This window comes from Populus alba, chromosome 1 (assembly GCF_005239225.2).
Source record: "Populus alba chromosome 1, ASM523922v2, whole genome shotgun sequence".
NCBI lineage: Eukaryota > Viridiplantae > Streptophyta > Magnoliopsida > Malpighiales > Salicaceae > Populus > Populus alba.
Window position 1 is genome coordinate 53601305 of NC_133284.1, and position 18890 is coordinate 53620194.

General features: G+C 31.5%; 1 pseudogene; it reads left to right on the forward strand.

Moving 5' to 3' along the window:
• Positions 1 to 309: 309 nt before the first annotated feature.
• Positions 310 to 2154, forward strand: LOC118029352 (tetrahydroberberine oxidase-like; annotated as a pseudogene).
• The last annotated feature ends 16736 nt before the right edge of the window (positions 2155 to 18890 follow it).

The following is an 18890-nucleotide window of genomic DNA, read 5'->3' on the forward strand; positions in this document are numbered from 1 at the left end:
TTTAGATTATTTGGATGTGGGGATTTTAAAAATTAAAATAACAAATATTATTTTAATATATTTTTAATTAAAATATACTTTTAAAAATTACCACTATATATACTATTTTAGTCTATTAGTTTGAGGCATGCATAACGAGCATAAAGATTACGACAACGTACAAGCTATCAATCCGATTATTATTTCAGTCGTCTGAATAAACTAACATTATTGTTCATTGAAAATTCAATGGCTGGATTGTCATTGCCCATGTAATAGAAGAAGAAAATATGAACAAAGCTAACACCCCAAGCTATCAATCCGATTATTATTTCATTCCAGAACATGGTTGAATTGTCATCATCTTCGAGATTAATTCGTCACAAAATCTTCATAAACAAGCCTTCATAGCTATATAAATAAGGGGTTCTCTTGCATCTTTCTATATGCCCAAAACATTAAGAATCATGAACTGTCTAAGCTCTTCAAAGTTCCCATTCCTGTTTCTCTTTCTGTTTTCATTCTCATGGGTAGCTTCAGCTGATCCTCATGAGGATTTCCTTCAATGCCTTCATTATCAGAACTCTAACGCCATTTCTAAGGTCATTTACACCCCAATCAACTCCTCATATTCATCTGTCTTGCAGTTTTCTATACGAAACGGCAGGTTCAACACAAGTGCCACCCCGAAACCACTAGTTATTGTTACACCTCTAAATGTAGCCCACATTCAAGCTGCCATTGCTTGTTCCCAGAAACATGGCCTGCAAATTAGAGTTCGAAGTGGTGGCCATGACTATGAGGGCCTCTCTTATGTTTCGGTTCTACCCTTTGTGATTATTGATCTGATCAATATGCGAACAGTTACAGTTGATGTAGGAAACAAAATTGCATGGGTTCAAGCTGGTGCTACACTAGGAGAAGTTTACTACAGAATTGCTGAGAAAAGTAGAACTCTTGCCTTCCCAGCAGGTGTTTGCCCAACTGTGGGATCCGGTGGGCACATTAGTGGAGGAGGACATGGAATGATGATGCGAAAATATGGCCTTGCTGCAGACCACATTATTGATGTCAAATTAATCGATGCTAAAGGTAGAATCCTTGACCGAGCATCGATGGGAGAGGATCTATTTTGGGCCATTCGAGGAGGTGGAGGCAACACTTTTGGAGTTGTTGTTGCGTGGAAACTGGAATTGGTCACAGTTCCACCAACTGTGACAGTGTTCAATGTCACTAGAACTTTGGAACAAAATGCAACAAAACTCGTTCATCAGTGGCAGTCGGCAATAGGAAAGTTTGACGAAGATCTATTTTCCAGAATTTTCCTTTGGAGAGCTAACACCTCTCAGGAAGGAAAGACAACGATACTCGCCATATACACTTCCTTGTTTCTTGGTGGAGTCGATAGACTCCTATCAATGATGCAACAGAGCTTTCCCCAGCTCGGTTTGGTTAAAGAAGACTGCATCGAGATGAGTTGGATCGAGTCTACTGTCTACTTCGCGCAATTTCCACGCAATACATCCTTGGATGTTTTGCTTGATAGGAGTCCAGGATCCACAGTATCTTTCAAGGCAAAAACAGACTATGTGAATGTGAAAGAGCCTATACCAGAAATCGCTTTGGAAGGAATATGGGAAAGGCTTAACCAACTGGATGCCCAAGTAGCTCAATTGCAATTCACAGCCTATGGGGGCAAAATGGACGAAATTTCCGAGACCAGCACTCCATTTCCACATAGAGCTGGTAATCTATTCCAAATTCATTATGCAGTCTTTTGGGGCGATCAAGACAGTGAGAGATCTCAAATATATACAAGCTGGATCAGAAAACTTTACAGCTATATGACTCCTTATGTTACGAAAAATCCACGACAAGCATATATCAATTACAGAGATCTTGACCTGGGAATGAACAACCTAGGCAACACAAGTTACAAACAAGCAAGAATTTGGGGTACCAAGTATTTCAAGAACAACTTTGACCGGTTGGTGCATGTGAAGACAAAAGTTGATCCAGATAATTTCTTTAGAAATGAACAAAGCATCCCTCCTCTCTCATCTTGGTGATAGTATATCAGAAAAATTATACTTCATGTCAGACTAGACATGGATAGAATTTCACGTTGTATTGATTTGCCTAGTTAGTAATTAATAAATAAAGGTGTAGACATAATTTTCAGTATTTAAAATTAAAGAAGTGTATAAATGTTTGATTTATAATATATAGTATATGAATTATGGCACATGAAAAAATGTTTTCACTCTTTTTGTCTCTTGACTTGGTTTGCATGCTTTCATTTACAATTCTTTTCTTTCCTTTGCTGTAAGAAAAAAGAAAAGGTAAAAGCTTTCTTGCACAAGTGCAAAGGAAAATAGCAAACTGACCTGGCATTCCTCGTGTAAATTAGGAACATTTTTTCCTTGCACAGATTAGCAATTTTTTTCTGTTTTGCCTTGGCTTGCGTGTCTCCACTTGTTAATTTCTTTCTTTCCGTGATGAATTCGCGAGAGTGAATTAATTGCTGAGACAAAGCGAGAGAATTTCCAGTACTGGTCAAAATTATTATTTTCAACCGGTCAAAATTTCACAGGCTAAACTATAAAAAGCAAGGGACAAGGGAAATTTTTTTTTTTTTCTAACAATGTACACCCCAGCCAATATTTGTCTTAGGTACGTCCAATCTCATAGCCTTTTTTTTTTTTTTGTGTTCATTTCATTACTTTAAACATTAATCTGTTTAATTGCTTGATCAGGATCTCTGGCACTCGGACGCGACAGCAAAGGGGTCTGTTGAAAGTAAGGTAGGTGGGTATACAAGGTGAATAATTAAAAAATAAGAAGAAAATTAACAGAAATATATACTTTTATTAAATATTTTTCTTTAAACTCTTGTCGCACGTATACAGCGTCACAATGATCATTTTTCAATGTATCAGGAATGGTCGGGAAATTAAAGGACAAGGAATTCTTGTCTCTTATAACTTGAAAGAAAAAATAAGAGTCGTCACTTAATATTTTGGTCGCTAGAAACCCTAACTGATCTTATAATTTGAGAAAGGGGACTGATTGTATAAAAGAAAAATATTAACACCCCTAATATGTTTTACCTGAGGTAAACTGCATTGTATAATTATCTGATATAACTAAAGTATTGTTGTGTTTGTTTTTTCTAATTAATGGTCCGTTTATAGTCAAAGAAAAATATTTCTCAGTAAGGAGGTTCTTATTTTATTAGGTTAAAAATATAACCGTCTTAATGTCAATATAAAAACAAAATGAACAACTTTTTCATTTAATATCGAGAATATATCTTAAGTATAAGTTTGTAATTCTAGATACTAAAAGAAAACAAAATAATTTTTTTGGTATTTTTGATATATAAGCCTAATTCTCATTACTTTAATAAACTGGTTATTAAATCTCAAAATATATGTTAAAAGGTATTCTTGAATTTTTGCATGGGACTACGATGTGATTTTATTTTTTATTTTTGAGAGAATTGGTTGTATGCATGAAAATAAGACATTTTTTGTTTTTTTTTTTTACATTTTCTTTTGGAATATTTTAGAAGAAAAAAATTAGGTATTTTAATATATATCGGATTTGAATCTAAAAAATTAACAAAAAACATTAAACAAACTAAATGAAGCATTAGATACCAAATCTAGAAACTAACTTAAAATAGTCTACATGCTCATGTAACATGAATTCAAAATTGATTTTCTGAACCTATTTTTATGCATGAACAAGCTCAATAAGCTAAAGATAAACACCGTTGCATTAACATGTATAACTTAAACTAAACCAACATTTATATATCAAAAGAAAAACTTAAACATAAACTTTAATACATTAGATTGAGTTGGTTCTTTAACACAAGCTAATTAGATGAAATTCTTATATTGATGGCTTGTTCAATACTCTCAACTATAACAACAAGGTCATTAAAATGTTGTGCAAACCTTTTAACCAAATATTAAAAGTATAAGGCCTTAAAGGTCTTGGAAAATAAACTAATCATCTTCTTTTCCAACAAAAATGGATTAACTTGTACAGTTGCCTCACGTCACCTTTAGGTATATTTCCTTATGGACTCCTTTTTGTCTTTCTCCATAGCTTGCAAGCTTGATCTATCAATGTCCACACCCATATTATTAAGCTTATATTGCCTAATGATGACATCAACTAAATCCTTCCACTTTTTAACTTCAGTATTATCCAACCATATAAACCAAATGAGGGTAGGATAACTTAAGCTATCTTGAAAGTAGTGAAATAACAATTTCTCGTCATAAACCACCTAAACCATTTTGTTGCAGTATGGTTTGAGATGAGTTATAGGACATTAAGTTTCCGTATATTTAACAAATTCTGCAGTCTAAACTTTTAGGAATGACCACGTTGAGCATTAAGCATATCTCAACAACCTTTATAGGATCATGTAGTCTAGTTCCCTCATCCTATTTTTTGAACCCCACATAAAAAAAAAAGAGAAAATAAAAAAAAGAGAACAAAGAAAATAAAAACAAATAAAAAATTGTTGAAAGAAAAAAAAAAAGATATATTAATGAGAAGAGTATATCATAACGCCTAGGAAATTGCTAAAGACTGGTTGCGGAAGATCAAAATTATTAAGGACTTAATTACAAGAAAAATTGATTTTTAAAAGTCAATTTAGAGTTTAATTGGAAGAAATTAAAGTCTAGAGGTTGAATTGCGATTTTTAAAAGTTAATTTCATCAAATTTAGGTTAGTGGCCTTTGCCATATTTGGTTTAGTTTTGTTTCCATCTGAAATCAAAGTCATTAGTTTATAAGCCGTAAATACCTTCATGGAGTATGAGCATGATCAAATCAACTCTTCTGCTGCAACCATACTATCATGCAAACATTGTAGAATACATTAGAAACAAGGATTCTTAGACGCCATTTTCATTTGTTAAGAGAAGACCAAAGTAAATGGACATCAAACTATAAGGGTCTTTATATAGTGACAAATGTTTTCTCAGGAGGAGCTCTAAGATTATCTAGAATGAATGGAGAATATCTAGCTAGACCTATAAATTGTGATTATGTAAAAAGATACTATGTATGATGAATTCTTAGTGTAAAGAACATTTCCTTATAAATTACATGATCTCATAACATTTAAAATTATTTTTCTAAAAAAAAATCTTGAAAAGAACTGAATTTGTATATGATTGTAAGGAGTGAATTATAATATGCTCAATATGAGATTTAAGCGATTTTTCGATTAAGAGGTAACCAAACAAAACAAAACAATATTATCTAACCCACAAAACCAAAACATAAACCAAACTTTGGAATTAATAAAACTAAAACCAAACAACTAAATTTGTTTTTCTATGGACTCCATGTTTTGCCAAATGGCCCACTACATGACTCCTTTTTCTAACTAAGAGTGTATGTAAAGTTCACAAAAGAGAGGATACTGCAAGCATTTGAAATGTCATGGAATTCACCTTGTAAACGCTATCATCTTATGATATTATGATATTGTAGCTCCTAATAGCATTAAATGAATCACTTCTGTTAAAAGCATAGGACCAATCAATACTCAATTTAAAAGCTTTTTGACAGCAAATAAATGTAGGTTTATAATTTATTGATTATTACATATTCTGAATGTATTCATTAGCCCAGAAACAATGTTTAAATGCATTTCTCAAAGGACTATAAAAAACTACCCGGAATAGGAGTCTTGGCTTATGAGTTTGAGCTGGGATATTACAAAATGATTTTTTTTGTTTCATTTTATGTACTCTTGAAAGGCTAATGAAATCAATTCACTAAAATCAATTCACTGGGATATTAAATTGATAAAAATGATATCAAATAAAGATAAATAAAAATGGATAAATTGATCGGCAAGTGCCGCTAATAAAATTAATACACTAGAATAATTTATCCTATAGTTCAAAAGTCAACTATGAATGCCACATAAACTTATAAGATGATCTTGACATCCATGCAACAAGTCACAAGAATCATGCAAGTGTGTAAATTCTCGTGCTAGAAATCTCATTGGCGGGCTTGAATTATTTATTAATTCATATCGACTTGGTTGATCTTGTACGTTTAACCTTTGAAAATTAACAGTTGACTGTGGACAATCTTGTCGGTGGTTTAAATGATAATTGTAATGAGAAATTTATTTTGTTTCCGAGAAAGTACAATTTTGACCAATTAAAAACTTCCCTCAAAGAAAGAAGGTTATGTTAATGGCGTGCAATTACAACGTCATCATGATCCTACCAAACAGAACATTTGATTAACATGGATACTGAACCATAGGATCATCATCCATAGCGAGAATATTTAGTTTTTTGTACTTTAATTTTTTTAAAAAATTTTAAATTAATATTTCTATATTTTTAGATTATTTTGATGTGGTGATTTTAAAAATTAAAATAAAAAAATATTATTTAATATATTTTTAATTAAAAAATACTCTTAAAAATTACCACTATACTATTTTAATCTATTAGTTTGAGGCATGCATAACGAGCATAAAGATTACTACAACGTGCAAGCTACCAATCCGATTATTATTTCAGTCATCTGAATAAACTAACATTATTGTTCATTGAAAATTCAATGGCTGGATTGTCATTGCCCATGTAATAGAAGAAGAAAATATGAACAAATCTAACACCCCAAGCTATCAATCTGATTATTATTTCAATTCAGAACATGGTTGAATTGTCATCATCTTCTAGATTAATTCGTCACAAAATCTTCATAAACAAGTACCCTTCAGAGCTATATAAATAAGGGGGTCTCTTGCATCTTTCTATATGCACAAAACATTAAGAATCATGAACTGTCGAAGCTCTTCAATGTTCCCATTCCTGTTTCTCTTTCTGTTTTCATTCTCATGGGTAGCTTCAGCTGATCGTCATGAGGATTTCCTTCAATGCCTTCATTATCAGAACTCTAAAGCCATTTCTAAGGTCATTTACACCCCAATCAACTCCTCATATTCATCTGTCTTGCAGTTTTCTATACAATGACACCTTAGTTTTTTATCAGATAATAAAATAATGCAGCTTATTTGAGGTAGAGCGTATTTGGGGTGCTAATACATTTCTTTTACATAATCAATACCCATACCCAATCTTTAAGACCAGTTAGGGTTTCTATTTACCAAAATACCAGGTGATGACTCTCGTTCCCTCATTCCACTAATAAAAAACAAAAATTCCTTGTTTCCCCATATTTGCCAGATAAATATCAAGAGTGGACGATCACCACGATGCCGCACATGTGTGACAAGGTCTACTTAGAGTTCCATTTATTTTTATATTATAAAGAAAAACAATGCAAATATATCAAAAATGATTTTTTGGGGTTTTCGTTGTTTTTTTGCTATTTTGGATTTTTTTTTGAAAATTTATCAAAAACATGGGTAAAAAATTAAATAGCAACAATGTTAAAGAATCAACTCAACCTAATAACTTAGACTGTTAGGTGAGATTCCAAAATATAATTTATATTATTCTTTAATAGCTTGCAAGTCAATTAAATACATGTACTTGGACAATAAATTTTAATACTGGACTTGTTCTATCAGTCTGGTTAATTCATAAAAAAATTAATAAACTTTTATGTATACTAATCTCAAAATTAAAAACATGGGTAATGAACGTAGTTAGTCCCATGCTAAACTTCCAGGTAAAATAAATATTTTATTTAGTGGGGAAAGAAAAGAAAAACTACTATCTTCATTAATTTAGCCCCTTTGCACTAGAATCATTATCCAGTACTATTTCATTACTTCAATGTTCAAATCATGAGATACCAATGTTCATCCTCAGATTTCATGACTTCATTGAAGATTTCAAATCCTTCGTCCATTCCTCGGAAGCTTGGTTGTGGGCTTAGTTTAGATTTCGCTTTTAGCATCAACTAGATTAGTAGCGGCTTGTTTCAAGCTGCGAGCTGAATTAAATTTTTTTTTTAACTAGAAAAAAAATGGTTAAGAAAATGTTAATGTTTTTAAAAAAAGTAAGAAAAATTTCATAACTAAATTCAATTATGATTAATTTGATAATATGATAAAAATATAAGGCAACAAAATAAAAATAAAAAATAATGTCGAATAATAATATTAAAAAAAAATAACAAAAACAAATTAATTCACGTTAACTTTTTAAATCTTGACATGGATTATCAATGTAGAAAAAAAACTTAATCAGATAAGAATAAGTTTCAAATCTAAAACATCAAAACATAATAAAAAAATGAACATGCATAATTTTTCAATGTTTTTTTTACACAAATTATTCTTATAAGTAAATTAAAAAACCTATGCATGCATCTAGCTAAAAAGATAAATAATTATTATGTAAAGAAATGAAAAAAAAATCATCAAAAATAAAACTAAAAAAACTAAAAAATAAATATATATCAGGATATTAATATCACAATATAAGTAATTTTATCTAATTATATTTAATGAATTTGTTTATCAAAATAAATTTATAATACCTAGCACAATAAAGAGTAAATTTCTCTTTTTCAATAATTCAAATCAAACATCATTCATTAAAATTAACACAATTCTAGACAACACAATTAACAATTTCATCAATTCTTTCAAATACTATTCTTACACATATTCAGTTAGAACCCTAAAAATATATATAACAACACTTAAATTGTCATTCAATTTATTCAATGGAATCATTGCCCCACCATCTCAACAATCTTTAACACCCTAACATAGAAAATAGCATACACTAATATTAACACTTTCAATTCTTCAAAATACATAAAAAAAAAAAAAATCAATTAACTGGTTTGGATGTATTCTTTACCTTCTAATACAAAGAAAATAAAAGGTTTGAAGTTTTGAAAAACATCCCAACTCCCCCCCCCCGCCATTCTCTCTCTCTCTCTCTATCTTCTTTTGCCGTGACTTTTGGGATAGAATTCCCTTGGATTCTTTCCAATTTTCTTGTTGTAATCTCTCTCTACCACCATTTGATCACTTAATGGTTTATTTTATGTTTTTAAGACGAATTTTCAAGGATTTCCTCACAATTTTCCCTTCCCCTCTCCATCGTCACTTGGCCGGCCACTTATGCCCATAAAAAACACTATTCATTCCTTTCATAATTCACCAATTTTCTTTAATTACCCTATTGAAACATAGTTCTTTTAATTACACATTAAAACCCACATTCCTTCTTTCTTTTATAATGTAATGTTTCTTAACTTTTCTTCCATTCCATTTCACCCCATATATAACGTACACTTCTTTTATTTTATTTTTTTTCAAAGTAATTTTAGCATATTTATAACTAACGTAGAAGATGTTATAACTCATATTAAAAATCAATATTAAAAAAAATATTTTATATAAAATTTTAAAAAAATCACAAATGAATCATATCAACTTCGTTAACAATTAAACACACTCAATATCATTACAAAATAATTGCAATCTAAAAGAGACTAAATAAACAAAAAAATCACAAAAAAGAGGTATTAATTAAACTATATACCAAGAAATAATTTTTAAAATACATATAAAATAAAGCATTAATAAAAAAATATTATTTTAAAAAAGGAAAGAATTAAGTCAAATGTTGTTGGGCTTGGTAAGTCAAGCCCATCACCTGACCCATCAAGCAATGGCGTATGCGTGGGCTTTTATGTTTGAAGTAAAATTAATGGAACGAACAACATGTCATCCACCTCGACCATTTATAAAATAAAAAGAAGCATCGTTTGAGAAGCCCTAGAATCTAGCCACTATGATGGCTGGAAAATAGGGTACTGAATTTTTTTGAAATAAATTCATTTCAATCCATTTTTTACCCAAAATACTTATAAAACATATAGAAACCTTGTTAAACTAATCTATGGCATTTCAAAAAATAAAATAAAAATCAACCCTAAATAAAAAATCAACCTTAAAAAACCAAATCTTCCCAAGTTCAAATCTATTTTTTAGACACTTTTAAGGTAAAAAAAAAAAAAACCCTAATATATATGGAACTATTTGACAAAAAAAAAAATTGTTTTGGTAGCTAGAATCATAACTAACATTAACTTTCTCTTTTTATACCAAAATCTAGTGACTCCCTCTCCCTCCTCCCACAAAAAAAAAAAAAAAAATGAAAAATAAGAAAAAATAGAGTTCAATTTCAAAAAATTAAAGAGAGTTAATTTGAGCTTAAAAGTGCTAACTCACACAAAATAAAAGTTTGAGGACCCAAAGAATTCAACTGAAAACTGATGTTTAAGTGGGAACTGATATAGGATTTTTCCTATTATAAATCTATACCAAGATCAAGATAAGATTTTAATCAATGTTAAAGGTAGAATCCTTGACCGAGCATCGATGGGAGAGGATCTATTTTGGGCCATTTGAGGAGGTGGAGGCAACATCTTTGGAGTTGTTGTTTCGTGGAAACTGGAATTGGTCACAGTTCCACCAACTGTGACAGTGTTCAATGTCTCTAGAATTTTGGAACAAAATGCAACAAAACTAGTTTATCAGTGGCAGTCAGCAAAATGTTGTTATGACTTGTTGGGATAAATAGAGCATGTGTTTTAAAAGCAAAAAAATGTTTTTTTGTAGGCTTGATCGAGGCTGCATTTGTTGGAAATTTTCTAGGCTTTCTAGGTATACTTTTTGTGATCTTGAGAAAAACATTGTCTTAGTCCCTAGATTCAGACCACATTTGGTCTATTTCTTTGCACAAAACTCTTTCTTATGTATAACTAACAAATAATCTAGTATTTATTTATACAAATAACATGTTTATAATGATTTTTAATTATAGGATTTCAATTTTAAACTGAAATTTTTTTTAACAAAATCGTGATGATTTAATGAAAATTAAAATGAAAGAATTCTTAATTCTTGATCCTTGAATGATTTCGGGTTAGTTTGGTAAAACATATATATATATATATATATATATATATATATATATATATATATATATATATATATATATATATGTTTCTCTATACTCCATGTTTTGCCAAATTAATGGCCGGCTACATGATTCATTTTTCTAATTAATTAAGAGTGTATGTAAAGTTCACAAAAGAGAGGATACTACAAGCATTTGAAATGTCATGGAATTCACCTTGTAAACGCTATCATCTTATGATATTGTAGCTCTTGATCCAACTAATTGCATTAAATGAATAGCTTCTGTTAAAAGCGTAGGACCAATGATCAATACTCATTTGTCAAAGGACTATAAAAAACTACCCGGAATAGGAGTCTTGGCTTATGAGTTTGAGCTGGAATATTATAAAATGATTTTTTTTGTTTCATTTTATATACTCTTGAAAGGCTAATAAAATCAATTCAAAGCTACACATGCGCGATGCAAGGGCCGGAGCATTAAATTGATACAAATGATATCAAATAAAGACAAAGAAAAATGGATAAATTAAAGATAAAGAAAAATGGATAAATTGATCGGCAAGTGCCGCTAATAAAATTAATACACTAGAATAATTTATCCTATAGTTCAAAAGTCAACTATGATTGCCACATAAACTTATAAGATGATCATGCAAGTGTGTAAATTCTCGTGCTAGAAATCTCATTGGCTGGCTTGAATTATTTATTAATTCATCTCGACTTGGTTTATCTTGTACGTTTAACCTTTGAAAATTAACAGTTGACTATGGACAATCTTGTTGGTGGTTTAAATGATAATTGTAATGAGAAATATTTTTTGTTTCCGAGAAAGTACAATTTTGACCATTAAAAAACTTCCCTCAAAGAAAGAAGGTTACGTTAATGGAGTGCAATTACAACGTCATCATGATCCTACCAAACACAACATTTGATTAACATGGATACTGAAGCACAGGATCATCATCCATAGCCAGAATATTTAGTTTTCTGTACTTTCAATTTTTTTTTTAATTTTAAATTAATATTTCTATATTTTTAGATTATTTGGAGGTGGGGATTTTAAAAATTAAAATAAAAAATATTATTTTAATATATTTTTAATTAAAATATACTTTTAAAAATTACCACTATATATACTATTTTAGTCTATTAGTTTGAGGCATGCATAACGAGCATAAAGATTACGACAACGTACAAGCTATCAATCCGATTATTATTTCAATCGTCTGAATAAACTAACATTATTGTTCATTGAAAATTCAATGGCTGGATTGTCATTGCCCATGTAATAGAAGAAGAAAATATGAACAAATCTAACACCCCAAGCTATCAATCTGATTATTATTTCAATTCAGAACATGGTTGAATTGTCATCATCTTCTAGATTAATTCGTCACAAAATCTTCATAAACAAGCCTTCAGAGCTATATAAATAAGGGGGTCTCTTGCATCTTTCTATATGCCCAAAACATTAAGAATCATGAACTGTCTAAGCTCTTCAAAGTTCCCATTCCTGTTTCTCTTTCTGTTTTCATTCTCATGGGTAGCTTCAGCTGATCCTCATGAGGATTTCCTTCAATGCCTTTATTTCTAAGGTCATTTACACCCCAATCAACTCCTCATATTCATCTGTCTTGCAGTTTTCTATACGAAACGGCAGGTTCAACACAAGTACCACCCCGAAACCACTAGTTATTGTTACACCTCTAAATGTAGCCCACTAGTTATTAAGATTACTTTGTACTTGTCTTGCACATATATAACCTGGGATTTCATTTTTTATGTCTTTCACAACCCCCTTTTGGGTTATTCACCAAATTTATTTTTTTTTCCAACCTAAAAACAGAAAAGAAAAGATATGGAGGAAGATTTTTTGATTCTTTCCCCCCCGCCTTCTCTCTCCTTCCCCGCTTCCATGAAAACTGACATAATGTACACCTCATGGCCTATCACCATCATGGAAGGGGCGGGGAAGCCATGCCCTGCGGGCAGCTCTGGGTAGCTACATAGAGGCCGCCCTAGCCACCCTTCCTTGTCCCCATGACTGGACAGGGCAGGGTGGCTCCCTCTCCTCATGCTTATAAATACCAAACAAAAAATACCAAAAAAAGGGGGATTTTGGGAAAAGAGGACGAACGAAAGAGAGAGGGAAAAGAGTAAAACAGAGGATAACAAAAAACACAAAGGAAATGATCAGATGAAGAAAAACCATAGAGAACAAAAAAGATAAAAAAAAAAGGAGGAGAAAGAAAAACGGGGAAGTAACAAAAGAGAATAGGGGAAAAGTGATTAATACTTAAAAGTGCATGTTTATCAAGGTTTTATATCATCATTTTGCACTTGAAGTATCAATAACTCCTTAACTAAAGCATGTTTTATAATAACAAGTTTGATACTATAAGATACCTTAATTTATGGTAAATGCTTATTTTAAATGCAGGCCTATCACATAAATAAAAGGATTGATTGATGAGTTTAAGTATTGAAAGTGAAAGGACAAAGAGATGACCAAACTTAGAAAAGAGATGTTGATGCAGTCTAAACCAGAACATTGCTCAGTAATTGGATCATATCTGGAGCTCTAGATCTCGGATTTAGGTCCATTTTATATGGATGGAAAGGTAAGACGAAGGCCTACAACTTTCATGAGGAGCCCAAGATTTAAAAAGGCCGTTTTGAAGTCCCAATTGAAGGAACAACGAAGAAGTCCGAAGCTGTCCTGCAGCCCAGACACTATTTAGTGTTCAACCCATATCTTGAGTTCTAGAAGTCCAAATGACCTCATCTTTTTTTTGTTGGAAAGATGAGACAATTTCCTAGAACATTCCTGAGGATTCTGGGCAAATTATGATGTTAGCAATGACGTCTTGTTCAGACAAGAAGATAAGGATTGTCACCAAGTCAAGATGTGGCCACCCACTCATCAATTAGTCAACAAATCAATAGTTCCAAATTTTGGCCTATAAAAGGAGGCACTTACCATGTATTGATGCATCTTGGTTTCCAAATCAAGATCATGCTCTTGCTTTTTCTCTTTGTATTGCTTATGTTTTGCTTTCATTAATATCAAGTTTATGCATTTCATTTCCTTTCCTTTACTTAGTTAACTTCTTTCTCATTTATGTTCTTATTTTGTTCATTTATGTTTCTTTCTTTCATTATGTTTAGCTAAGTTAATTATGTCAAGGTGAAAAGGGTACACTAATGGTGTAAGAATAAGTATAATATAAACTTAACATGGACCTTAACGTTGGATACTAACATGTTTCATATTTGTTATCTTGTTCACTTTTAATACTTTGCTTGTTAAATGGTTAATCTAGATTTATGTTGTATAACACTTGGTACAACAAATACTTGATACTTTCATAGCCCATACTGTATGGTATAACCGACATCTGAGCTATGAAAGGAACTTGATTTTTTGTTAACATAAGTTATAATCATGAATGCCTGCCAACATTTACAAGTATTAGCTTTATTTGAATAAGATAACTAATGTAATCATGTTAACAATTTATAATCTGATTGGAACCTCCTTTATGTGTGGTTTCCAATTGAGTAATAAGAGTTTATACTATACTTGTTTGAAGTACCATTAGTGGATCCTCTAACCTTGACATTTGTTTTTATCATTGTTTAATCCTTACATTAATCTTCCAACTCAAAGTTCTCATTAATTTCTTCCTCATTCTTTATTATTATTACTACTATTATTATTATTATTATCTGTTCATAAACTCAGTATATAGGCTGGAAACCTGTGACCCGATCTTTTAGATCATTCTCAGGTATAACAACGCCACGTACTGAGTATTATTAGTATTATTACTATTACTACTATTACTATTGTTATTATTATCGTTATTATTGTTATTGTTGTTGTTGTTGTGTTGTTATTTATAATTTATACAATTAACCTCTCTGTGGTTCGACCCCGGTCTTGTCGGGTTATTTATTACTTCGACACTCCTGCACTTGGGAGAAGACATCAAGCTTTTGGTTGTATCAAAAAGCCACCACAAACTATCATCTACCACTGGGAAGCTGCCACTATGAACCAACGAAAACAACAACACTGCCATGAAGCCACTGTAATGAGAGGAGAACATTGTTGACAGAGGGAATGAAAAACAGAGGAAGAAAAAAGCATAAAGAAGTAGAGGATAGAAGAATAAGGATCGTCGCCTAGAATCAGTTCACAGTCGCCACCGCCACTGCCAAAGAATAAAGGGATAAGAACAGAAAAATAGAGGGAAGAATCAGAGATAACCAAAAGCAGCAGGGAAGACGAAAAGCAGAAACCGAGAACCGCTACCAGAATCACCATGAGCCACCAACACTATGACACGACCGAAAGATTGATGTTTTCTCCCAAATGCAGGAGTGTTGAAGTAATAAATAAGTTGGCAAGACTGGGATTGAACCACATTAAGGTGAACTATATAAATTACAAATACTATATATATTTAATAAAACAAAAAGTTTATGAGAATTTTATGGGATATTGATGTAAGGATTAAACAATGATAAAACACTTGTCAAGGTTAGAGGATCCACTAATAATATTAGAAATAAGTATAGTATAAACTATTTTTATTAATCAACTGGAAACCACACACAAATGAGGTTTCAATCGGATGATTTATCCTTAATAGTCTGTTATAAATTTTTAACATTATCATATTAATTATCTTATTTAAGTAACACCATACTTTTAAATATTGTTAGGAATTCATGATGTTAACTTATATTAATAACAAATCAAATTCCTTTCATAGCACAGGTGTAGGTTATACCATGCGGTTGGCTGTAAAAGTGTCAATCATTTGTTGTACCAAGTGTTATACAACACAAATCTAGATTAACCATTTAACAAGCAAGGTATTAAGAATTAGTAAGATAAAAAGATAAGACATGTTAATAACAAACTTTCTTGGATATAAACATTGAAGTTCATGTTGAGTTTATATTATACCTATTCTAACACCATTAGTGAAATCTTTTCACATTGACATAATAAACTTAGCTAAACATAATGAAGAAGATAAACATAAATAAACAACATAAGAACATAAGTATAGTAAAGGAAATGAAAAGCGTAAACAAGAGATTAAGAAAAATATAACATGAAATAAAACTTAAACATTACAAAAATATAAAGAAATAAATAAAAAGCATGATCTTGATCTAAACAACTAAGATGCCTAAATGCATGGCAAATGCCTACTTTTATAGGCCAAAATTTGAAACTATTGATTTGATGACTAATTGTTGAGTGGGTAGCCACATCTTGACTTGATGACAATCCTTATCTTCTTGTCTGAACAAAATATAATTGATAACGTCCGAATTTAAACCAACTTTACCATGAAAGTTCTAGCAAATTGTCTCAGCTTTCCAGGAAAGAAAATATTAAGGTCATATGGACTTCTAGAACTCAAGATATGGGTTGAACACTGAACAGTGTCTAGGCTGCAGGACAGATTCAAACTTCTTCGTTGTTGCTATAATTTGGACCTGAAAACAGCCTTTTTAAATCTTGGACTCCACATGAAAGTTTTAGGCCTATGTCTTAGCTTTCCATCCATATAAAGCAGACCTAAATTCGAGATCTACAGCTCCAGATATGACCCAATTACCAAACAATGTTCTAGTTTGGACTGAACTAACATCTCTTTTCTAAGTTTGGCTCTCTCTTTGTCCTTCTAATTACAGTACTTAAACTCATCAATCAATCTTTTTATTTATGTGATAGGCCTGTATTTAAGATGAACATTTACCATAAATTAAAGATATCTTATATTATTAGATATATTATTATAAAACATGCTTTAGTGAAGGAGTTATTGATACTTCAAGTGCAAAATGATGATATAAAACCTTGATAAAAATGCACTTTTAAGTACTAATCACACTGGCAGGTCAACTTCCTTCTTTTTTTCTCGATCTTTCCCTATAGCCACTCCACTGTTCATGTTGCATGTGAACAGTGGAGAATGCTCCACTATTCACTGGACCGGATAGCCGGCCTAGACAAAAATGGTCGGGTTCGGCCCAGTTAAAAAAAATCAAAGAATTTCCAAAAATTCTTTTAAAATAATTTGTAATTTTCTTGCATATTTTTCCATCAATTTTGATTAATATCGGTCTGTATTTTTATATTTTAAAGATACAAATCTAATATTAAAATACCTAGTTTTTTCTGAAATGTTACAATGAAAAACTACAGAAAAAAAAAATGTTTGGCTTTCTTGTATACGACTAAATCTCTCAAAAAAGCATATCTTATTTTCATACCACAAAAAATTAAAAAATATATTTTAGCATGTATTTTGGCATTAATAACCACTTTAATACATTTATAAGAATTATGCCAATATTTAAAAAAAAAAAAAACCAAATTTTTTTTTGTTTTGTTTTAGTATCTAGGATTGTAGCACGTGTGCGGCGTTGTGGTGATCGTCTACTCTCAATAAAGTATCTATTTGGATAATATAGGGAGAAAATAAATTCTTGTCTCTTATCCATGGAAAGCAGGAACAGGAGTCGCCACCTAGTTTTTTGGCTACTAGGAACCCTAACTAGTCTTAGAGATCAGGCACGGGGACTCATTGTATAAAGGAAAAGTATTAGCACTCCAAATACGCCCTACCTAAGGTAGGTTGCGTTGTTTAATTGTTTGATTTATGCTAAGGTATTGTTGTGGTTTCAAATTGTTGGTCTGTCTACGGTTTAAGAAAAGTTCTTCTTAGTAAGAAGATTCTCATCTCATTGGGTAAAACCTAACCTATCTATGTCAACTAAAGAAACTAATTTTAATATTAAGAGTACGTGTTACATGTAAGTTCGTAATCCCAGATATTAAAAGAAAACAAAATAATTTTTTTAGGTAGTTTTAAAATATTGGCCTAGTTCTCATGACTTTAATAAAATGGTTATTAAAGTTAAAATGCATGCTAAACATTTTTTTTATATATTTTTGTTGTATGAAAATACGATATGATTTTTTCGAGAGACTTGGCTATATGCAAGAAAGCAAAACATTTGTTTTTGTTTTTTTTTCTTTTTGCAACATTTCAGAGAAAGTTAGGTATTTTAATACTGGATTTGTATCTTTATAATATAAAAATACAAACCAATATTAAGCAAAATTTAGTAAAAAAATACACGAAAAAATAACAAATAAAAATGATTGTTTTTTTAATTAATTTCTTTTTACTGGGACGGATTTGACCCAATGCATTTTGGATTTGACCCAAGGCATTTTGGTCTAGGCTGGTGCTGGCTGGCCCAATGAATAGTGGATTACTCTCCATTGTTTACATGCAACATGAACAATGGAGATTGAATTAATTCACTCTCCACTGTTCACTTGTAGAACAATGGAGCACCCCATGATGAAGAAGAAGAAAAAGAAGAAAGGGAAGAGGAAGGAGGCTGACCTGTAGTTGCTCATGGTGCTGCTGCTGCTGGTGGAGGGGAAGAACATCATTGTTTCGCAGCAAGGAATGGTGGCAGTTGCAGTGGTGAGTATTCTTCTCCTTTTTTCAGTTTTTTCTATCTTTCTCCTTCTTTCTGTTTCGGTCTTCACCCTTCTTTGTTTCTCCCTTCGTTGTCTCGATTCCTCTCTATTTTCTTTCCTTTCTTACCTCTTCTGTTTTCGTCTCTTCCCTTTCTTTCTTTTTTTCTCTATTTTTTTTGTTGCTTCGCCTCTCAATCTCTATTTCTCTCTTTGCTTCTGTTCTTTCTTCTTCCTCTTCCCTCTCTCTTTTTTTTTCATCCTCTATATTATGTTCTTTTTTTCCCTTCTCTTTTATTTTTCTAGCCCTCCCACTCTTTAACCCTCTCTTACCCCTGGTATTTATAAGTGAAAAACAGGGGGGGGGGGAGGACTACTACCCCTATCCAATCGTGGCCCAGGGGTAGGGTGGCCATGCGGCCACTAGGCAGCCGCCTTAAGGCCGCCCGTGGGGCTTGTCCTGTCTGTTTTT